This window comes from Martes martes (assembly GCF_963455335.1).
Source record: "Martes martes genome assembly, chromosome: 3".
Taxonomy (NCBI): domain Eukaryota; kingdom Metazoa; phylum Chordata; class Mammalia; order Carnivora; family Mustelidae; genus Martes; species Martes martes.
In genome coordinates, this window is record NC_137890.1 from 90164518 (window position 1) to 90187704 (window position 23187).

Sequence of the window (23187 nt, forward strand, 5' to 3'; positions counted from 1 at the left end):
TAATGGTCTTCAATCTTTCATTTAGAGAGTATTTACTATTGATCTGACAAAGTATTTGCGCTCCTCAGGTGTTTCATGAGGGGAAAACAAGACAATTTAGTGGGATATGTTGCAACCACCTTTAAAAGTGCTTGCCAAATGGCCTAACTCACAGTATAAAAGTTTGGGGGAAACAAACAAACAAACAAACAAAAACAAACCTCAGAAGCCGGTGCTAACCAAAGATATCTGAAAAGTCTCACACATAATATGAATCACAGGAAAGCAACCTGATATGTTTCAACACTGTTTTCTTCTGCTTTACAGTTTGTTTAAATATGTTTATGTACCTCTTAATCAGCGATCCTTTTTCAAGTTTTGACTCTTTCTAACTTCTGTAGTGGTTCAGCAGCACCATATCTACTGTATGATTTTATGCCCTTTTTTTGAGTGTTTTGCATAAATGCTTGGTGATTTAAAAAATAAAGACATTATAATGTTAATTATGCAATTGTGTATTCACATTTACAATTCTCAGGGTCTACAAGATAATGCTTTTTGGCAAACTCCTTTTATAGGCTTAAGTGTATCTTTCAAGCTTGTATTTGCATGTAACGCAAACAATTTCATTTTAAAGAATTTGGATGTTAGTTTTCAGTGGTCTTACAGAAGTGATTTCCTTTTCTTTAATCATTTAAAATCTTGTTAATATTCATTCCCACACTTGAATTTTGGTAGACTTTAATTTTTTTATAGCTATGGTAATAATACTTGTCATGTATTTAATACTTTGCAGTGTTTTAATATTGTCTATAAACTTCTTTTTTCCACAGAAGATGTGAGTCAACAAAGATTGTAGCATGTTGGCATGTATATTATTGACTGATACAGAAGAATCTCACCTACTTATACACACACACCACACACATGTACATACACACACACATTATATATATATATACACACACACAAAATACATTATATTATATGCAATATATAATATATATTTAGTGCATATAGATATAATCAAAATTCATATCTTGATTTCTTGCATAATTGCAATGCAATTCCTTATTTGATCTTGTTCTAATTAATTGTGTGCCTGCAAGTCCTTGTCTAGATAAAACTAGGATTAAATAAGAATTTTATAGATATTATTCAGCTTTATTTTTCTGCTGCCATAGAACAATGATCAAATACTCCCTTCATTCCTTTCAAATTCAAATAGATTATGATTCATTATTTTCTTTCCACCCATTTTTTAATCAGTTATTGGACAACTTAATCAGTATCTTATTCAGATGGATGGTTTTATCAATGAATAAAAGTCTATAAGCAATCTTATCTGGAATGTTAATAGTTTGTTGGCATTTCATTGGGCTTTTGTTGTTAACTTGTATTTCTTAATTAGATTTCAGAATATAAGCCAGATCTTTTAAATTCTACAGTATTTGGTATGTGTAGCACTCAATTCCATTTCAACTGATAGAAAAAAAGGATAAAAAATTCACTTATTTGTGGAGCATAAGGAATAACACGGAGGACAATGGGAGATGGAGAGGAGGAGTTGGGGGAAATTGGAGGAGACAAACCATGAGAGACTGTGGACTGAGAAAGAAACAGCGTTTGGGAGGGGAGGGGTGTGGGAGGGTTGGGTGAAGCTGTTGGTGGGTATTAAGAAGGGCCCATATTGCATGGAACACTGGGTATGGTGCATAAACAGTGAATTTTGGAACACTGAAAAAAATTCAATTAAACAAAACAAAACAATAAATAAATAAATAAACATAAACAAAGTGAAATTTATTTTATCCGGAAAAAAAAAAAAATCCTAGTGGTAGATGTCAGGAGTGACTGATTCAGATGCCCCAAAAATATCAAGAGGATCCAATTTCTCTCTCCCTCTTTCTTTCTCTTTCCTTCTCTTTCTCTCAGCTCCTCTATATTGACTTACTTTTAGATTAATTCTCTCCCGACAAGAAAATGAACAGCAGTTCCACACCATATAGCTTCTCATCCTCAAGATCAATGAAAAAAATGCAAACTTTGACTATTCACAAAAAAAAAAAAAAAAAGCCCATGCCTGACTTTCATTGGTCTAAAGTGGTGCATATGACCATTTTTGGCCAATTCAGTTGCCTGGAATATGGGACACGTCAATTGGCTTAAACCAGTTAGGTCTTACACCTGCAGACTGGAGAAAGCTAGGACTACTCCAACTCTGACTTGAGAGAAGGAACATTGGCACACTGTTTTGCTAGGTTGAAAAGTGGAAAAAAAAATGCTCCCTATAATCACATTTTTTTTTTAAATTTTCAACCAACTTTTTGACATTGATGAATAAAGTAAAGTATTAATTTGGTGACATAAACTTTCAAAGAAAAAAATCTATTGAAAAGTGAAGTCATATGAAATAAATGACCTAGTCCATAACTATGCCAGAAATGATTACACTCATGTTTCCTCTTTTGTAGTATTTACTGAGTTACCCCTAAGAAGATTCTCAGTCATAAGATTAATTTCCCAATGTTTTCCTTGCATGTAAGTTCGGCTCTGTAACTAGATCTTGTCTATGAAGGTATGCTAAGTTATATATGCTACTGTGGTCAGGGCTTTTAACGAAAGTTTGTGCTATCTCCAGTCTCTCTTTCTTAATCTTCCATCTGGATGCAGAAAATTCTAAGGAACTAAAAGATTTCAAGGCTTTGAAACTGAGGCACCCTGGGTCCTTGAATCACCATATGATTGTAAATGGCCCTAGCCAGAAACATCAACAATGGACTAACACATAAGAAAGAGATAAACTTCTGAAAATTGGGGGATTGATTATTGGCTAGTTACTGTTACTCTAATTAATACAAAATCAATTGAAGATAGAATAATTTTTATACTAGCTATTTCAAAGTATCACTGTTCATCTTATTATTAATATATTACTGGGAGAATGAACAAGTAGATGGACCTTATTCCTTTTTATAATATTTTCCTTTTGAAATGGAAATGAATCCAATTTTTAAAACTGTGTCTCTGGAGAATAAAAATACAACTTTCATTCTATCATGCATCTCATTATAAATAGAAATTATGATTTAGAATAATTACCTCAGCATTCTACCCATGAGCAACTTAAAATTGTCTGTCTCACTTTAAAGGAGATTCCAGATGAATGACAGAGACCTAGAAGTCAACAGAATTGGGTTATTTGAAGAAAATTTTGAGTGGTTATGACTCAGGATGTCTTGAGCCTGGAATATGAAAGGAGAATTTTTACCAATAATGCTGGAGAGTTGGCAGGGGTCAGATCACAAAGGCAACTGAAGGCCAACATAAGGACTTTAGATAAGCTCGGAAAACAGTAGAGTCACTGAAGGATTTTAAACAAAGGAATCAGGATTTTGTTTCAGAAAGGTCACTCTGGCTTCAAATAAAAGGTAAGTAAGGACTCCTCTTTCTTCAATCAAATCAAAACCAAAAGAATAAGATGTGGAAAATGCCATCTATAATAATTATGTAAAACTACCCAATTGTAAACCATTAACTGATAAAGTTCTTCCAACTGTATGAAGATTGTTCAAGTAAGGTTGTTGAATAAAAATTCATGCTACAGAGGTATTGATAACACAGATCCCCAAAGTTTATATGTTTATTAAGAATCCATTTTGAAGATCAACAGGCTCCAGATGAGGAGAAAAGTTTCCAGAACAATCCACAGCTCTCTCTTGACATTGTTGAGTAGCATGGAAAGTATAGCTGAATAAAGAAAGAAGCAGGCACTCCTTTTTTGCAAAAGAAAGTTGTCAGAATAGAAGATAGCAATCAGTTGAGAATCTTACTTTGCCAAAGAAATAAATGCCAAGTGGTCTCATAAAGGACCTGTGACATATAAAGCATCATTTCTGCCCAAGTAATTTCCTGTTGGCTCAGAGAGGAGCCAAGCTCATGGAGCTGACTCTTGGTGGCAAGGTTCAGAGATAGTGCAACAGAATCCAATAATCTCTGGGCTCAATTCATTCCCTTGGCCTTTCTTCTTCACTGCCTGTCATTAAATGAGTGGGGCATAAAAGGCTCCAAAAATGTATAATAAAAAGTGTATCAGCATGGGACCCATGTAAAGATATTGCAAAAAAGGGAATTGAGCAAAAAGACCGCAAGAAATGAACAAGATAAATTATACAATCAAGTCAAAGCATAATACTCACAGCATTGCTTCACCAAATCTGCCTGTAACTAAAAGAATTATTTGGAGACAAGCCATACTGGAGGCAGAAAGCCCAGTTAGGAGAAAGTTTAAATAATCCTGATGCATCTTAAATTAGGACTCCAACAGTGAAAATGGATAAAGTGGTACAGATCACTGTCATCTGTCTTTGATTTTCAGATATACATTTACATAAGATGTGGGTTTACATTTTCTATATGGTCAAGCTCAGTTTCAGTAGGTACAATGTGCCTTAAAAAATCTCAACCCTTTAGGTAGTTTGACTAAAATTTAGTTATTATTAAGTATTTAAAAGTAGGAATGAAAGAGAAATTTGGGTCTTCATAAGTATGGACATTTCTCTGGTATAATTGTCTCATTAAGGACAAGAAGAATTACAAAAAAAGTTCTCCATGACCCGTTCTTCTCAAAATGCTCTTGACCATGTATTGAGAATTATATCACTTTTAATGAGATTCCCCACTTCAGAAGTATTCCACAGTTTTCTTAGTGCCCATTCACCTGTTTTTATTTATTTATTTATTTAATATTCATAAGGTTTGGTCTATAATTTGCTAAATCTTTTTGTGAGACAAAAATCCTTATAAATGTTATTAACTGCTGGCTATTTTGCTTCCCACCAGATACACAGTTTCCAGGGTGGTCCACTTATACCTCCTTTATCCCATACTCATGAGTCAGATAATTTCAGAACTCAGAACCTTTATTAGTTTACAAAGGAATGTCATATCATTAATTTCATAACAAGCCAGTAAGTTCTGGTGCAGCACCTTATATTAGAACTTGCTAATATTTCTCCAGCAAAACAAATTAACGAGCATTCTATGTGGAATAAATAAGGACTATAAATAGCTTGCATCATTTCAGGTCAGGTGTTATCATAAAATGAGTTAGTAGCTAATGTTTTTCAGATTTTAAAATTATCATTTTTGGCTTTGTAAATACAGATGAGAAGGTATTTTAGATCTGTTTTTCTATAAACTTTATGTGACCCTGCCACTCCCTTGCTTCTGATATTTCAATGGCTGCTTCCCAATTACTGCATGGTGGTTAATCAAAACTTGTAAAATAGGGGGCTCCTGGGTGACTCAGTGGGTTAAAGCCTCTGCCTTCAGCTCAGGTCATGATCCCAGGGTCCTGGGATTGAGCCATGGGGCTCTCTGCTCAGCGGGGAGCCTGCTTCCCTTCCTCTCTCTCTGCCTGCCTCTCTGCCTGCTTGTGATCTCTCTCTGTCAAATAAATAAATAAAATCTTAAAAAAAAAAAAAACTTGTAAAATGGTACAAAAGATTATCTATGCTCTGATCCCTTCTTACTGAACCAGAATTATCTTTGACCTATTCTTGCTTTGAGGTTTATGTTCTAGCAGTAAGAAGCCCCTTGTTTTCCCCTTTGTGAGTTTACTCCCTACTCAAGGAAATACCAAAGTTTTTGTCAATTCCTTTGATTGGTTTATCTGGACTGGCAATCCTACCTTTCATTTTCCCTTCACCTACATAATTTCATACATATTCAAAGGCTCATCCAGATGTCACTACTTCCAGGAACTGCTAGAATAGAATACTGTGCCATTTAGCCATTCATTCCATTACCCTCCCCCACCACACACACACACACTCATGCACACTCCCTACACACATAGGAGCCCAGCTGAGCTCAATGTCCCTGTCCCTGTTCTGTGATCTTCTGTGATCTTATTTATAATCTCTATCAATGAATGTACCACATTGTATCATACATTTTTGTTTATATCACTTTTTCCCTGTCCATATTGAGCCTTTAGGGGAAATAATTATACATTTTTCATCTTTGAATCCCTAAGTTTTAAAAAAATAGATGATGATATTTAAAAGATGTTCATTGTTGAGAGGAAACAAAGAAGCAGAAGAAAAAATAAATGAGTGAGTGACAGAATGAGTAAGTGCACAGGTTTACTGCAATGGGATCCTTTGTGATTTTCTCAACTGTGAGGAAACACAAGCAAAAGCAATCCTTTTGTGAGTTTTGGCAAAGGTCACCCCACCCAAGGAATCTTGAGTTATTGGATGATATTAACTACCAAACTTTACAATGGGCTCATCAACATGTTGCCTGCTCCAAGCACCCAATTTATACAACAGCAAGTCCCTGAATCATCCATATGTTTATAGTTTAAAAGTAGCTTATATTAACAATAACTTTCCCACAGAACATACTTCTTTAGGACGAATGGCCAGCTGGTATTAATGGAATTCTGCTACCTGAAACCTTCAACACCACCCAGAAGGTCATTTGTCTCCCCAAATACCCTGGGGAGCAATGGTCTCTGTTAAAATGGAGTGCATTTTAAATAACTGAGTTTTAATTTCAGTAGAGTTCAACGAAAAATAGATCAATATGACTACATGGAGCTGAGACAATAGGAATTGGTTGTATGCACTTCATATGTCTCAATATTTATTGTGTTTTCCAAAGTAGTGTTAAGTCCATCCAAGTTTTAACTGAGCTGTCTATTTCATAGGAAGAAGAAACAAAAGAAGAAAACAGGTAGCAGTTTAAAGTGCTGTGTGATGTTAAAAGGCAGAGGGCAGGCAGTTTGATAGTGGAAGCCAGAAATCAGGCTCTGGTGGCTGATGTGTGGACTTAGTCATCATTTGAGATCTGCTCACTGCATTGTTCTCATTTTCTTTCCTGATCCATAAAGAAAGCTCTATGGGCTTCCAACTCTGGTCATATCAGACTCAGAAACATACACCCAAAATTGTGCAGCTCTTAGGTACACTGAGAAATACTTGAATCCCCCACAAAGTGAGATAACATCTGGGTGGTAAAAAAGGAACTGCTGAGGATTAATCTTCCTTATTTTGTGAGCAGAGTGGAAGCCACCAACGTCAATCTTAAAGTGATTTAGGACCTGTGAAATTCCAAAATCCACTTTCTGCTCGATGAACTCCACAGACAGCAACAAACTCCTATTTCAAGCTGTAAACAAGGGTAGTGTTCAAAGGTCTGGTCTTCCTTGGGAAAAAAAAAAAATCAAATAATTGCCATTACCATTTCTCTTCAAATAGAACAGATCGAAACACACACACCCCTTTTTCCTAAGGGATCTCTTCCTTCTAACACGTGGGTTTGTGTGGGCTGGTTCATCAGTATGTAATCTGGTGGCTTCCCCCTCCAAATACATCATCCTAAGGCCTTCATCTTCAGCACTTCTCAGGTTCTGTCACCTCTTCTGATCTCTTCTGTCCTATGATTTCTCCCTCTGATTTCCAACCTCTTTTTTAATGCCTGCTCTTTTCCTTTAAGAACTTACGTATTTACCATCTAGAATTGTCTTCTGCACAGAGACAACGAAGAAGAAACATAATTCAAAACAGGAGATTTTTGCTGCACTTCGATTCCACTTCTAATTTGCTCTCCAAACCTAAATTTCTCATCTCCAAAATGGGGAAAGCATATGGATGGCATGTAGATTATTTCGAATAGGTAACCTAAGGTTTATCTGTGTGTTTGTGGGTGTATGTTACATTTCACTTATATAGTATAGTTTTTGAGGGAAGGAAGTTTCCTTTGGGCCATTTACAGTGTGGCTGCAGTTCTAAGTAAAAAAAAAAAAAAAAAAAAAAAAAAGAATGCTCAATAAATCAATCATTAATTTGATTTATTTATAAATTTGATTTATTAAACCAATTAAAAATTAAATACAAAATTAAATACTATAAATAGTATTTGTTTTATTTATAAACAGTAAATCCCTGTTTAAAATTACAAGGATTTCCTGTACAACTTTATACCATCTCAGCTATGAACCTAAAGGGCTAAAAGTGAAACACAAGTCCATCATCTTAACTGGTACTACCTCACAACCCTTCTTTCTTTTGACATGGAAGAGGGCTTTGAAGATGCACATTCCTACTCTTAGCCTCCCTTCTAACATTAGAATGCAAGGTGAATGGATCCAGGCTGTATAATTTGCTTTGAATAACAAATTGCATTTACATGCATATATCCAGTAAGTGCTTCTGGATGATAATGGCATTGATGATCACTCACACCAAAAAATGATTAAGTGGAAGCTGGAAGGATGGGATTTAGGAAGTAAAATTGAAAGAATTAACATGTTTATTATGACCTAGCAATCGCTAGGGGAGAAGTATCTTTAAACATTCTTATTCCCTTCCATTTCTGTATGTATCTGGCACTTGTCATAACAGCCCCAGGCAAGTTACAATAATGAGAGCAACATATGGCATTTGAAGAGTGCCAGCACCAAGGAGGGAGGGTGATTTACAGGGACACTATCAAGGGAAGTAAAGGAGCAAATACTTGTGTCAAGTTTAGGAAATTGGTTCCAGAAGATAGATCCTATTTCTATGTTCTGTGATGTCTATCCTCTCATTATTTTTATCATTGCCTCCATTTCCTACTTCCTTTCTTTATCTTTAAGCATACTGACCATTGAAACAGGCTGTGAGGATTGCCTAAGAATAACGACTCATGTTCCGTCACCTCCCGCAAGACAGATTTTGATGAAACACAAAGAGACACAGACTTAATTTAAGATTTGTTGAGATATTTCTACATGATGACCAAGAGGAGACAAATAAGTTTTAAATGATCAATTATAGTCAAATAAATTATTTGGTATTATATGGAAAGGAAAAACATAAATGTTTAGCTCAGTTTTTAAAACATCTAGATCAATCCACTTGGATATGTAGTCATGATAATTGGAAAACACTGAAAGAGTTTGGGTAATTCTCATAGAACCCTAAAACTGATGTGGATGACTATTTTCTTGCTAAATGTTAAGACAATATCCTCACTCATTAAGAGCATGTTTTTCGTGTGTGTGTGTGTGTGTGTTTAAGAAAACACAAAAGTTTTAAAAGGAACTAAAGTTTTTGGAAACCATGTTTTGTTTTGTTTTCTTACTCTCTCTAGAAATTCTCATAGCTCCATGGAGAGGGAGGCTGTGTTCTAATGAGTTTAATAAGGGGTTGTGTCAAGAAGAGGAGTCTGTGACTAAAATTGTTTGGAAAACACCTTGCTCCATGTGTCTCTTAGAGAAACTTGCTTACAAATGAGATGTCTCTAGCAACAGAGTAGTCTTTTAATTTTTAGGAAAGAGGAATAGCTGTTGGCTATTGCATTCTGTTTGAGAACTGTGCCACAGTGGTATAAAAACCTCAAAAGAAGGTTCGCTTTTATAAAACAAAACTGAAAAAAGATCAACTTTGAGGGTTGTTAAGATATTTAGAGAAACTATACCTGTATGATCTACACTAGGCAGATAGGAGCTGAAGCTTTAGACTTCTTGTAAAATAGGCACAATAATACTTAAATCATACAGGTATCTGGCAGAATAATTATAATATATGTGGATACCACATTAAGTGGAGTTTAAGATGAATCAAGGATTTCATTACTGGAGATGTTTCTGGCCCTAAGTTTTTAAAATAAGCTAAATTATATCTTATGTAAACATATATAAAAATTATGTGTCTTTTCTTCTATTGGAAAAAAAGCCATGTTAATTTTGATCCATTTCTTGACAAAAACAGCATTGGGTCAGTGTATACAATACAATTCAAATAAAGGGCTTGTCTATTTAAAAACTCTTGCAAATGGACAGGCATCTGTAAGATTAACATTTTAACTGACAGGAAGGAGTCTGGTAAGTCATAGTTTAGGGCTGATTTGTTAGCTGAATACTATTGCAACCAATAATAAATGTTCCTACAAAAACAGTCATGAATACACAAGATCTAAATATGCATGAGGTTATATTGTTTCAAGAGTCATAACTCAAACTGGCATCTAAATTCTTCATGGAGATTATCTTTCATTTGTAAAGCTTGTAGGATAGAGCTGAGATTGTCCAGTTCTATTCAGAACCAATGAATATTTTATATTAGTTCATCTCCGCATTGTAAAAGATTTACATCTTGAGGACATTAAAATTAACTTAAGAGATTAATGCACAATAACAAAAAGAAAAAAAAAAAAGTAGATTCACTTTCAAGTTAAAATCATGGGGAAGGCCTTGTTTTGGGATTGGCAGCCTGCCACCAAACGCACAACCTTGTCCAAGGCTGCTCTGCCACGATATTTCCTCTGGTCATAGTTCAACAGAATTTTATTGTATTTATTTAAATAATCAGTCTGAAGATTGTTTCTTTGATGAAATAGCTATTTCCAAAAGGTGCTCTGGGGCAGAAATGGTGAGTCTCAAGACAAGATGAGCTCATCTTCCATAATTACAAAGGACCTAGAGAGAGACAATCTCATCTCTAGACATTCAGAGTTCAAATTTTGGTTGTGTATTCCAAAGTGTGCTTTCTTTCTTTGAAAGATCACCATAAGTAATGTGATTAAAAGCCCAATGACAATAAAGTCTTAAATGCAAAATTGTTTGGTTATTCATGCTAAATTGGATCTGTGGTTTGCTCAAAGGAAGAATTTGTTGTAGAATTTCAAATGACAGGACCAGGTTGAAAATATTTTGGAAGAATTAAAATCACTCAAATGCCTTCAGTGAAGTGTAAGTATCATGTGAGGGTAACATAACATTTATTTCAGTAGCAATTTCAAGAGGCCCACTTATAGCCAAGAGACTTCATCAAGAGCATCATATTCTCAAAAGACCCAAATCAAATTTAGGTGTGACTTTGAACAAATTGTTTTGACTTGGTGAACTTGGTTTTCTCTGAGAAGTAGTGATAATAGTATTTACTGAGCTAGATTGCTGATTGAATGTGACGACTAATGTACAGGGCACAGAGTAGGTTCTTTACTGATAATTCATGGATGGTCCAAAGCATTTCACTAGCAGTGAAATACCCTTACTAATGTCAAGTGTACACTCTTTTGTAGATCTGAATGTTAGTGTGTGTGTGTGTGTATGTGTTAACCTCTGATTGTGAGTGTGAGAGAGAGCCAGAGACGGAGAGTGGGAAAGAGCATGTGAGCGTGTGAGAACAAGAAATTCTCTCTGCTAGAGAAAATGGTGAGCTATCTTGTCAACACTTTGGTTAAGTAGGATGGAAATGTGAGCTGGCTTTGTCTTCCTGACCCACCCTTGGCTCCCTTAGGTCCAACTTCTGATGGGAGGTGGTGCAAATCAGTGGTAGAAAGCTCTTCAGATTTCTGAACTGACCCAGGGATGAAGGTTGGAAGTCTTCTACTCCCAGAGATGATTTTTGAAGCATTTGGTCCTTGTGACTGATGTAAATACCACTATCAGTTTCAATCCTAGGAGATGTTAAACTACTAAATTATAGTGCAAGAGGACCTGGTGGGACCACCTTCAATTTTCAAGTAAATAATAATACAATAATACAATTCTGAAAGACATACCACAGCTCATATATTTACCGGCTCTCAACTGAGTAGGAGGAAATGGTTCCTGGGTTCCTAAGGAATTCAGGGAGGTCCCACAGCGATGGCTCCCTTGTTTGTAAGCACTTCTCCCATGCTGACTCTGATTGCCTTACAGCCCCTGCTCTGGCCTCCACCTATCCTCATGGGCTGCTGGCAGTGCTATCCAGAGAGAAAGGCCCATCAGAGTTGGTGCCAAGAACAATTTGTGAGATCCCTTCATAGCTTCTGAGCCTTGGAGGGGGATGAAAATGTGGGATTCAGGACAGAGCTATACTGTGTTCTCTGCTGGAGGGCTTGGAGCCTGGTAGAATAGTCTGGGCATATTTTGTCTCTTGCTTCCAGATGAATTTCTTTATATCCAGAGACTTAAATACTTCTGAACATCTCCTTCAAACCCCTCTTTCACCAAAGAGCTGAAAACTGACAAAAATTTCTTACCTCTAAGAAGTAAACACAATACTTACATCATTGAATAAGATAACATGTGATACTCTGGAGGATTTCTGGAACAGTGCATGGTGCACAGAGGGTGCTCCAGAAATGGAAGACACATTCTCATCATTATTTTTAGGATTATCATTGCCACCAAGAAATACATTTGTGGGTTTCTTTGGTTTTGTTTTTGTTTGATTTTTTTTTTTTTAAGTTAAGAACTAAAACATGACAAAGGAGACCTGGGGAAAAAAATTGTGGTCTGTCACCATCTGAAAATGTCCCCACTATCTCTGGAGAGCCTTTTCACTGTGATGATCTCATCTTTCAAGATTTCTGTCCTTTTAAGTCTTTTTAGGATTATATTTGTGAAAGGGAGTTAGGATGACTTGAAAAGAATGTTTGGAACAGGTGAGAATCTTCACAGTGAATTATTTAGGTTTCTTGAGAATGTGAGAGGAGAGAATAGTTGTAGGGAACAGTTAGGTTAATGATATTCTGTCTTTTACATATAGAATGAGAGTAGTTCACCTCCCAGAAATTGGCTTTTTATGTCAGATGTCAGAAGCATGTTCAATTTCTCTTGGTGTTTGATCTCTATCAGAAACCTCCTGTCAACATAAAATTTAGGACCACCATTATCTTGAAATCTCAGCTAAAAGACTTTCTAAGTTTGTGTGGCACCACACAGAATTAGAATTTTCTTTGCCTTCCTTCTTTCTTTCCTTTTTTCCTTCTTTCTGTCTGTCCTTCCTTCCTTCCTTCCTTTTCTTTTTTTTTTTTTTTTCTCTCACGTTGTCTAGAAACATTTTTATTCTGTCAACATTCAAGCAAGGACCAGAAAGATGGACTTATACCTTTGGTTACACAGTATTTTCTCCACCTGGTGAAAATCATTCTATACATAACGAATATCAAACAGTGGTCCCCATTCACTGTCAGTGTGTATAAGGATCCTCTGGAAGTCTCGTTTAAACATAGATTGCTGGACCTCACCTGAGAATGTCTGATTTGGTAGGCCTGTGGAGGAGCCTGCGAATGTGCATTTCCGGCGCATTCTCAAGCAGTGCCGCCACTGTTGGTTCAGAGACAAACTTTGAAAACCACCTTCCTGGAGGACATCTTCCTTGCTGGGGACTTCTGGAAACAGAGGATAAAGTGTTGGAGTTTTCTTTCCTGACATGCAACAAATTCCGTACTATATTCTGGATGCATTTGCACTTCCAATTTCTTACTAAAATGCTTTGTTTGGTAAAGCATGCACTTTGAATTTTTTTGTGCAGAACAAGATATAAATAAAGAGCTGGTAAACTTTTTCTGTAAAGTATGAGATATTAATTATTTAAGGCTTTCTCGTTCACATATAGTCTCTGTTGCAAATATTTAACTCAGCCATTGTGGTGTGGAAACAGTCATTGACAATATGTAAACAAACAGGTGTGTCTATGTTCCAACAAAACCTTATTTGCAGACACTGACATTAGAATTTCATGTATATCTTAGTGTGACACGGAATAGTGCTCTTCTTTTGATTTTGTCCCCTATATAAAAATAGAAAAAAAATTCTTAATTCTCAGGACATAAAAAGAGCAAGGAAGTTCTCACCTTGTTGACTCCAAGGATAAATGCTAGCACCTAATGCATGAATGGTAAGCAAGATGTTTTTACCTTACCAGTATACAGATGAGTAGACAATGAAGGGCTTCTCTGTTGTCGCCTATAGCATGAGTATCTAAGCCACTTGGCTTGCATCAGAATCACCTAAGAAGATTATTATATTCATAATTCCCATCTTGGCTACCCTACTTCCTACTCAGATACTGATATATTCCAGAAGAAAGGAACTGGTATATCTATTTTGCAAACAAATAAACAAATACCTAAAGGTATCTGTGATTTTAATGCTCAGTGGGTTTGGGAATTATTAACTTTGCAGTACCCAGCACAGTGCCTGGCAGACAGTGTCCTTGATAAATATTAGATGTGGATAAAACACATCCTGACAGAGAAATTCTTAATAACAATAAATTCATAACAGCATTCTATTTTTTATATAAAAAGATTAAGTCTATCGTTCAATTTACAAGGACCATTTTATTACCTTCATCTCTTTACCTTAATATTTTTTAAAGTCCTGTATAATATTTTTACTTCCCCCCCACCCCATCATTGCATTACCTAAGTAGATCTCTCTCAGTGTGAGCATAAAGCTCCCAAGAGATTTGTGTGCCCAGGCACTTTGTTGAAGGTGATGAAACATTTTATATTTTCAGTCAGACTTTTTTTTGGGGGGGTTGGGGGGGACTCTGCATTACAGTATCTAGGAACAGAAGAAGGAACTAAAAATAAAGTGGATTTGGTTAATATGTACTTAGCCTGGGACACGGGAATTCAGCAGCCAGAGCTGATTGAGCAAGTAACTGTTCACATCTGAGTGGAATTAAACTTAATCTTTTCACCGACTTTTAATCTCCAATTAAAAGCGAGCTACAGAAAATAGATTTAGGGGAAAAAAATGCCGACCTAAGCTGTGTGCTTGATGATTGTGAAATTTGTGGTAAATACTGACAGAAATAGGCTAACTTGACCCCATGCTATGAGCCATGATGTTTGTACCAAGAAAGATGCCTATGCTGAGTGGTTTTCTTTAAACTGCAAGAGGCAGGCTGGAGGAATTTGAAGCATAAAGATGCATGTCCTTGAGAGGGTGCATTAATTAATGATGGCAAAGTAATCTCACATTAAATGCTGCATTATTGTTAAAAGTGTTATTATAATTGAATTACATGTTCTGTGGGGGAGGAGGAGAGCTCATTCTGAATGTACAATTAATTGTCATTTTATAAATCCTCCAGCAGAGTCGCCAAACCTGAGTTAAAGATAACAGTGGCATTTTCTGCTCTCCTTTAGAAGCCTCAACATTCACTAGGGGAATGACTTGACAGTGACACTTCTCATCTTATTTGGCAACCTTTCATCATGGAAATAGCAGTGACGGGGCTGTTAAGAGTCACTTACTAGTCATAAACATCGGTCCTTCTTTATAAAACTTTCTCATACAAAATTTTCTCAACCCATGGGATTTTCCTATCTACGGGATTAGTTGAGAATGATACACAGATCTAAGAATTTATTATTATAACTATCATGATAACTCTGCCTCAGCTGGGTCTGCCTTGGACGGTGAGTTCTGGGTGCTGCAGTTATTATGGGACATTCTTTCTGGTGAGGCTATGGATGGGAAAAGGTAGAGGCTGAGAGTCAATATCCTCACCTGAACTTCAAGACTGGCCAAGCTAGGCAAGCCACAGTTAGTCATTTATGTCCATAGGAATGGTGCAGCCCCAAACCTGGGGGACAAGATCCTTCAGTAGGCACCTCAGGCAGCTTAAATGTATGAGTTGGGGCAAGAAAAAAAAAATCTGAACAAAAAGTGGAAAGAGTGCTGCTCATTCCTGCATTGCTATTAAAAAGGGCAACTATTACATTGCACCCATTTACTTTAACTTTGCTGACCATGTGTGACAGTTCATTATGCTGTCATCCCTCTCTTGAAAATGATGTACATCATTAATCACTTCCTCAGATGTGTGAAGTTCCACAGAGCTTTTGTTTGTTGAAGTTGTTAGTGATGGTTTGCTTTTTCTTCTTTCGTAGATGTTTGGTCATTTAGCCCTCAAGGTTTTCCAGCAAAGGGAGTGAAGTGTTCTCAGAATAAAATTTATTTATCCTCTTTTTCTATTTCATGGTTTATCACATCCCTTCATTTATACTTTGAAGTACATTCCTATCATTTCACATAATTGCATTTGCTGAATTAATCAAAGATACTCTCCAAAGCTATGAGGATCCTATGCTTTCAAAACTTTATTTGCATTCAAGGAAGTGATTTGGTTCTTATTCACTTAAAGAAAATATTTGGCTTTCCTTTGACTTTAAAACCAGTCACATCAGGGTCTATTTTTCACCTCACTTATTATTTGCTGCAGAGTATTAAGCAAATTACATATTTTCTCTGAGTTTTAGTTTAGTTTAGTTTTGTTTTACCAGTGAAATGGAAATAAGAATATTTCATCGATCTGAAATAAAAATAAAATGACCTAATAATTTAAGGCACCATAGTACCTTGGCATAATGAATTATTCTTTAGAAAAAAAAAATTCTTCATTAGAAAAAAAGAAGATACATGAGCAAGATGTTAATATCCACTTTCTAGAGAAAATGTCAAAAATAAATGCAGTTTCTTTGTTCTCTGTAAATAAGCATGATGTTAGGTGTCTGTATTATGTATTAGTGTGAGGGTTGCTACAGCCAGAAGGTGAATAGTAGTTGTCTTTAATTACTCTTAAAATATGGCTTATACATCCCAAACCTCAGCCCTTTCTTCCTACCAAATGCCTACCTGAAATTCCGGTCTTACTTCACTCCCCATTCTTCCAACCAACTTTAATTACCTGTGGCTCCAGCCCCCTCTCCCCTCTTGCACCTCCTGTCTATGTCTTCTGATACACTATCATGTTAGTTACCAGTGGTTCCCAAACATTGGTCAGATCAAAGGAATTGCCTGGAGCTTATTACAAAGTACAGATGAAAATCTTATTAGAAAATAAGAGAATGCAGTTAAATACATTTGGCCAAGGTTTATTCATGTCTCACCAACTGTAGAAGTTTTCATTTGGGACTTGAACACTGTATATCAGGTAAGCATTTCCTGTGGCATGTATGCATCTACACATTTAGTAATACCACTTAAGTGGGCTGTTAGGACCTGGAGTGGGTTCCCAACCTCTACTCCTTTGAGAGTACACTCTGCCAGGCATGATGTAGATCTGTGATGTTCAAACTCCTAGCACATATCTATGCTTGGGCCACATTCTGATAATTAAACCAGAATCTGTACAGTGGGTTCCAGTGCTCCCTAGGTGATTCCAGTGTGTGGTCAGGGTTAAATGACTATTCAGTAATCATCTATTGATTTACTCATTAGGAGAGTGATTCATAGGAAACCATGTTTATTTGGCCAGGGTAGAGAGTAATCAATTCTCTGTGTAAAACTGGCCAAGGAAGCCAAAACAAAATGAAAAAAAGGAAAAAGATGAAAAGTTTGAATTAGTAAAATTGTGATATGACCCTGGGCTTTTGGCTGATGACTGCATTAGCTTCTCACAGGCCCTGCTCTTCTCACTCCCATCCGGTAAGGCAACTGCATCGTTGCCTTCCCCACTTCCGTTGCCCCACATCGCCATTCAGAGAAGGAGCTCCTGAGGAATCAAGGTTAAATGTAGGACCTCAAATGTATCTTTCTGCCTTTTCTTGTTCTTGTGTGAATGCAGAGCCAGGGTGCTTTATTCTCTCAACCAAGAATGACTCAGAGAAGCCATAATAACAACTCCAAAGGGAGAGGTTGAGGTAACAGTCCTCTGGGTGTGGGCGTGGCTCATGGGGGTGGGGAGAGCAGAAGAAGTAATTGAAGATTCCAAGCTGTCTGTCAAGCTTGTCACAGTAGAAAATGACATAAAGACTTTGAATCTGACACACACAGACCAAGCATCTTGGGTGTATACCCTGGCAAAGAACAAAGGCAAAGATGTTTACTTTGCCATGAGGTAAGAAAATAAATGACATACAGGTTAAAATAACAACTAAAATAACTGTCCCCATTAGCATATGAAAAGATTGCATATACAGGATATCTCATAAAACTTTAAAAAATATACTTCACAGGGGAGCCTGGGTGGCTCAGTGGGTTAAAGCCTCTGCCTTTGGCTCAGGTTATGGTCCCACGGTTCTGGGATGAGCCCCACATCCAGCTCTCTGCTCAGCGGGGAGCCTGCTTCCCTCTCTCTCTCTGCCTGCCTCTCTGCCTACTTGTGATCTCTGTCTGTCAAACAAATAAATAAGCTCTTAATATATATATATACACACACACACACACATATATATATATACACTTATATATATATTTATTTATTTATTTCACAGGACTCAAAGTCAATAGACCAAAATCTATTATATTTATTTTTACTAACAATGAGCAACAGAAATAAACAAGAAAAATAATGCCACTTTTAATATATTTTGAGAATTTTTTAAATCTAAGCTAAAATTTATACTTAATTATAAATCTAAGAGAACATACTCAGATTCTACATGCTGAAAACTATAAGAGGCTAATGAAAGAAATCATAGGCCTAAACAGAGAATACATCATGTTCGTGTACTAGAAAACACAGTCTTTTAAAGATGTCAATTTTGGGGAGGAGTCAAGATGGCGGAGAAGTAGCAAACTGAGACTACATCAGGTAGCAGGAGATCAGCTAGATAGCTTATCAAACCATTGCAAACACCTACAAAACCAACACGAGATCAACGAGAAGAACAGCAATTCTAGAAACAGAAAATTGACCACTTTCTGAAAGGTAGGACCAGTGGAGAAGTGAATCCAAAGCGACAGGAAGATAGACCATGGGGGGAGGGGTGGTTCCCGGCAAGCGGCGGACCAACGGAGCACTAAATAAGGACTTTTAAAAGTCTGGTCCACTGAGGGACATCACTCCAGAGGCTAAACCAGGGTGAAGCCCATGTGGGGTCAGCGTGGCCCCAGGTCCCACAGGGTCACAGAAGGATTGGGGGTGTCTGACTGTCGTAGAGCTCGTAGGTATTAGACCAGGGAAGCTGGCTACAGAGACAGAACTGAGGAGTGAGCTCTCAGCTTGGGGTTACCTTGAACCGGTTGCAGGCTGGGTGAGCTCGGAGCGCGGCAGGAGGCCAAGGAGACGGGAGTGATTGGGCTTTTTTCTCTGAGGGCACACTGAGGAGTGGGGCCCCAAGCTTTCGGCTCCTCCGGGCCAGGGACTGGGAGGTCGCCATTTTCATTCTGGTCCTCCGGAACTCTGCAGAAAGTGTTCAGGGGACAAAAGCTCTGGAAAGCGAACCTGAGTGGATTACTTAACCCAGACCCTGGTAAGGGTGGTGCAATTCCACCTCTGGCAAAGACACTTGAGAATCACTACAAAAGACCCCTCCCCCAGAAGATCAACAAGAAATCCAGCCAAGACCAAGTACCTTCCAAGGAGAGGAGCAGAATTCCAAAGGAAGAGAAAGCAAAGCACGGAACTCATGGCTTTCTCCCCATGATTCTTTGTTTTGCAGTTAATTTATTTTTTTTAATTTACTTTTATTTTTCTTCTGCTAAATTTTTTTTTAACTTTTACCCTTTTCTTTTTTAACGTTTTTAACTAGTTTATGTAATATATATATATATTTTTTTCTTTTTTATATTTTTTCTTGAATGTTTTCTTTTTTTAATTTTTTTTTCATTTTTCTGAACATCTTTTTATCCCCTTTCTCCCCTCCACGATTTGGGGTCTCTTCTGATTTGGTTAAAGCGCATTTTTCTGGGGTCTTTGCCACCATTTTAGTATTTTATTTGCTCCTTCATATATTCTTATCTGGACAAAATGACAAGGCAGAAAAACTCACTGCAAATAAAAGAACAGGAGGCAGTACCGAAGGCTAGGGACCTAATCAATACAGACATTGGTAATATGTCAGATCTAGAGTTCAGAATGACAATTCTCAAGGTTCTAGCCGGACTCGAAAAAGGCATAGAAGATATTAGAGAAACCCTCTCTTGATAGATAAAAGCCCTTTCTGGAGAAATAAAAGAACTAAAATCTAACCAAGTTGAAATCAAAAAAGTTATTAATGAGGTGCAATCAAAAATGGAGTCTCTTAATGCTAGGATAAATGAGGCAGAAGAACAAATTAGTGACACAGAAGACCAAATGACAGAGAATAAAGAAGCTGAGCAAAAGAGGGACAAACAGCTACTGGACCATGAGGGGAGAATTTGAGAGATAAGTGACACCATAATACGACACAACATTAGAATAATTGGGATTCCAGAAGAAGAAGAGAGAGGCGAGCAGAAGGTATATTGGAGAGAATTATTGTAGAGAATTTCCCTAATATGGCAAAGGGAAGAAGCATCAAAGTCCAGGAGGTGCAGAGAACCGCCCTCCAAATCAACAAGAATACATCCACACCCCGTCACCTAATAGTAAAATTTAAAAGTCTTAGCAACAAAGAGAAAATCCTGAAAGCAGCCTGGGAAAAGAAGTCTGTAACATACAATGGTAAAAATATTAGATTGGCAGTGGACTTATCCACAGAGACCTGGCAGGCCAGAAAGAACTGGCATGAGATATTCAGAGCACTAAATGAGAAAAACATGCAGCCAAGAATACTATATCTAGCTAGTCTATCATTGAAAATAGAAGGAGATATAAAAAGCTTCCAGGACAAACAAAAACTGAAAGAATTTGCACACACCAAACCAGCTCTACAGGAAATATTGAAAGGGGTCCTCTAAGCAAAGAGAGACCCTAAAAGTAATAGATCAGAAAGAAACAGAGACAATATACAGTAACAGTCACCTTACAGGCAATACAATGGCACTAAATTCATATCTCTCAATAGTTACCCTGAATGTTAATGGGCTAAATGCCCCAATCAAAAGACACAGGGTATCAGAATGGATAAAAAAACAAAACCCATCAATATGTTGCCTACAAAAAACTCATTTTAGATAAGAAGAAACCTCCAGATTTAAACTGCAGGTGGAAAACAATGTACCATGCTAATGGACATCAGAAGAAAGGTGGGGTAGCCATCCTTATATCAGATCAATTAGATTTTAAGCCAAATACTACAATAAGAGATGAGGAAGGACACTATATCATACTCAAAAGGTCTATCCAACAAGAAGATCTAACAATTTTAAATATCTATGCCTCTAACGTGGGAGCAGCCAACTATATAAACCAATTAATAACAAAATCAAAGAAACACATCAACAATAATACAATAATAGTAGGGGACTTTAACACTCCCCTCACTGACTTGGAAAGATCATCCAAGCAAAAGATCAACAAGGAAATAAGGGTCTTAAATGACACACTGGACCAGATGGACATCACAGATATATTCAAAACATTCCATCCCAAAGCAACAGAATACACATTCTCCTCTAGTGCACATGGAACATTCTCCAGAATAGACCACATCCTGGGTCATAAATCAGGTCTCAACCTCTATTGAAAGATTGGGATGATTCCCCGCATATTTTCAGACCACAATGCTCTGAAGCTAGAACTCAATCACAAGAGGAAATTTGGAAAGAACACAAATACATGGAGACTAAACAGAATCCTTCTAAAGAATGAATGGGTCAACTAGGAAATTAAAGAAGAATTGAAAAAAATTCATGGAAACAAATGATAATGAAAACACAATGATTCCAAATCTGTGGGACACAGCAAAGGCAGTCATAAGGGGAAAATATATAGTGGTACAAGCCTTTCTCAAGAAACAAGAAAGGTCTCAAATACACAAACTAACCCTACACCTAAAGGAGCTGGAGAAAGAACAACAAAGAAAGCCTAAACCCAGCAGGAGAAGAGAAATCATAAAGATCAGCATAGAAATAAATGAAATAGAACCCTAAAAAACAATAGAACAAATCAATGTAACTAGGAGCTGGTTCTTTGAAAGAATTAATAAGATTGATAAACCCCAGGCCAGACTTATCAAAAAGAAAAGAGAAAGGACCCAAATAAATAAAATCATGAATGAAAGAGGAGAGATCACAACCAACAGCAAAGAAATACAAACAATTATAAGAACATACTATGAGCAATTCTACACCAACAAATTTGACAATCTGGAAGAAATGGATGCATTCCTAGAGACATATAAACTACCACAACTGAACCAGGAAGAAATGGAAAACCTGAACAGACCCATAACCAGTAAGGAGATTGAACAGCCATCAAAAACCTCCAAACAAACAAATGCCCAGGGTCAGATGGCTTCCCAGGGGAATTCTACCAAACATTTAAAGAAGAATTAATTTCTATTCTCCTGAAACTGTTCCAAAAAATAGAAATGGAAGGAAAACTTCCAAACTCATTTGATGAGGCCAGCATCACCTTGATCCCAAAACCACACAAAGATCCCATCAAAAAAGAGAATTACAGACCACTATCCTTGATGAACACAGATACGAAAATTCTCACCAAAATACTAGCCAATAGGATTCAACAGTACATTAAAAGGATTATTCACCACGCCCAAGTGGGATTTATTCCAGGGCTGCAAGGTTGGTTCAACACCCACATTCTATCAATGTGATACAACACATTAAGAAAAGAAACAAGAACCATATGATACTCTCAATAGATGCTGAAAAAGCACTTGACAAAGTACAGCATCCCTTCCTGATCAAAACTCTTCAAAATGTAGGGATAGAGGGCACATACCTCAATATTATCAAAGCCATCTATGAAAAACCCACTGCAAATATCATTCTCAATGGAGAAAAACTGAAAGCTTTTCTGCTAAGGTCAGGAACATGGCAGGGATGTCCATTATCACCACTGCTATTCAACATAGTACTAGAAGTCCTAGCTTCAGCAATCAGACAACAAAAGAAATTAAAGGCATCCAAAGCAGCAAAGAAGAAGTCAAACTATCACTCTTCGCAGAAAGTTTATAGTTTTCCAGGAATGCATCCATTTCATCTAGGCGGCTTAACTTATTGGCATGTAACTGTTGATAATGATTTTTGATGATTGTTTCTATTTCCTTGGTGTTAGTTGTGATCTCTCCCTTTTCATTCATTATTGTATTAATTTGGGCCTTCTCTTTTCTTTTGGATTAGTTTGGCCAATGGTTTATCAATCTTATTGATTCTTTCAAAAAACCAACTTCTAGTTTCATTGATACATTCTACTGTATCTCTAGTTTCTATCTCATTGATCTTTGCTCTAATCTTGATTATTTCCCTTCTTGTGCGTGGAGTTTGCTCAATTTGTTGTTGATTCTCCAGTTCTTTAAGGTGTAAAGACAGCTGGTGTATTCTGGATTTTTCAATTTTCAAAAAGTTTATTTTGAACAGAGTAAAACATTCTGAAAATTTTAAATTTTATCTTTAAATTAAAAAGAAAAAGAAACAGTACAACTATGGTATGTAGTTCCACAAATCTTGACAAGTGTGTAGATTCTGGTAACACCATCATAATCAGAATACAGAGAAGCTCCATCACCCCATGGCAACTACTCTCCACTCCACTCCTAATCCCGGCAACACTGAGATGTTCTCTTTCTTTATAGTTGGGTCTTTGTGAGAAT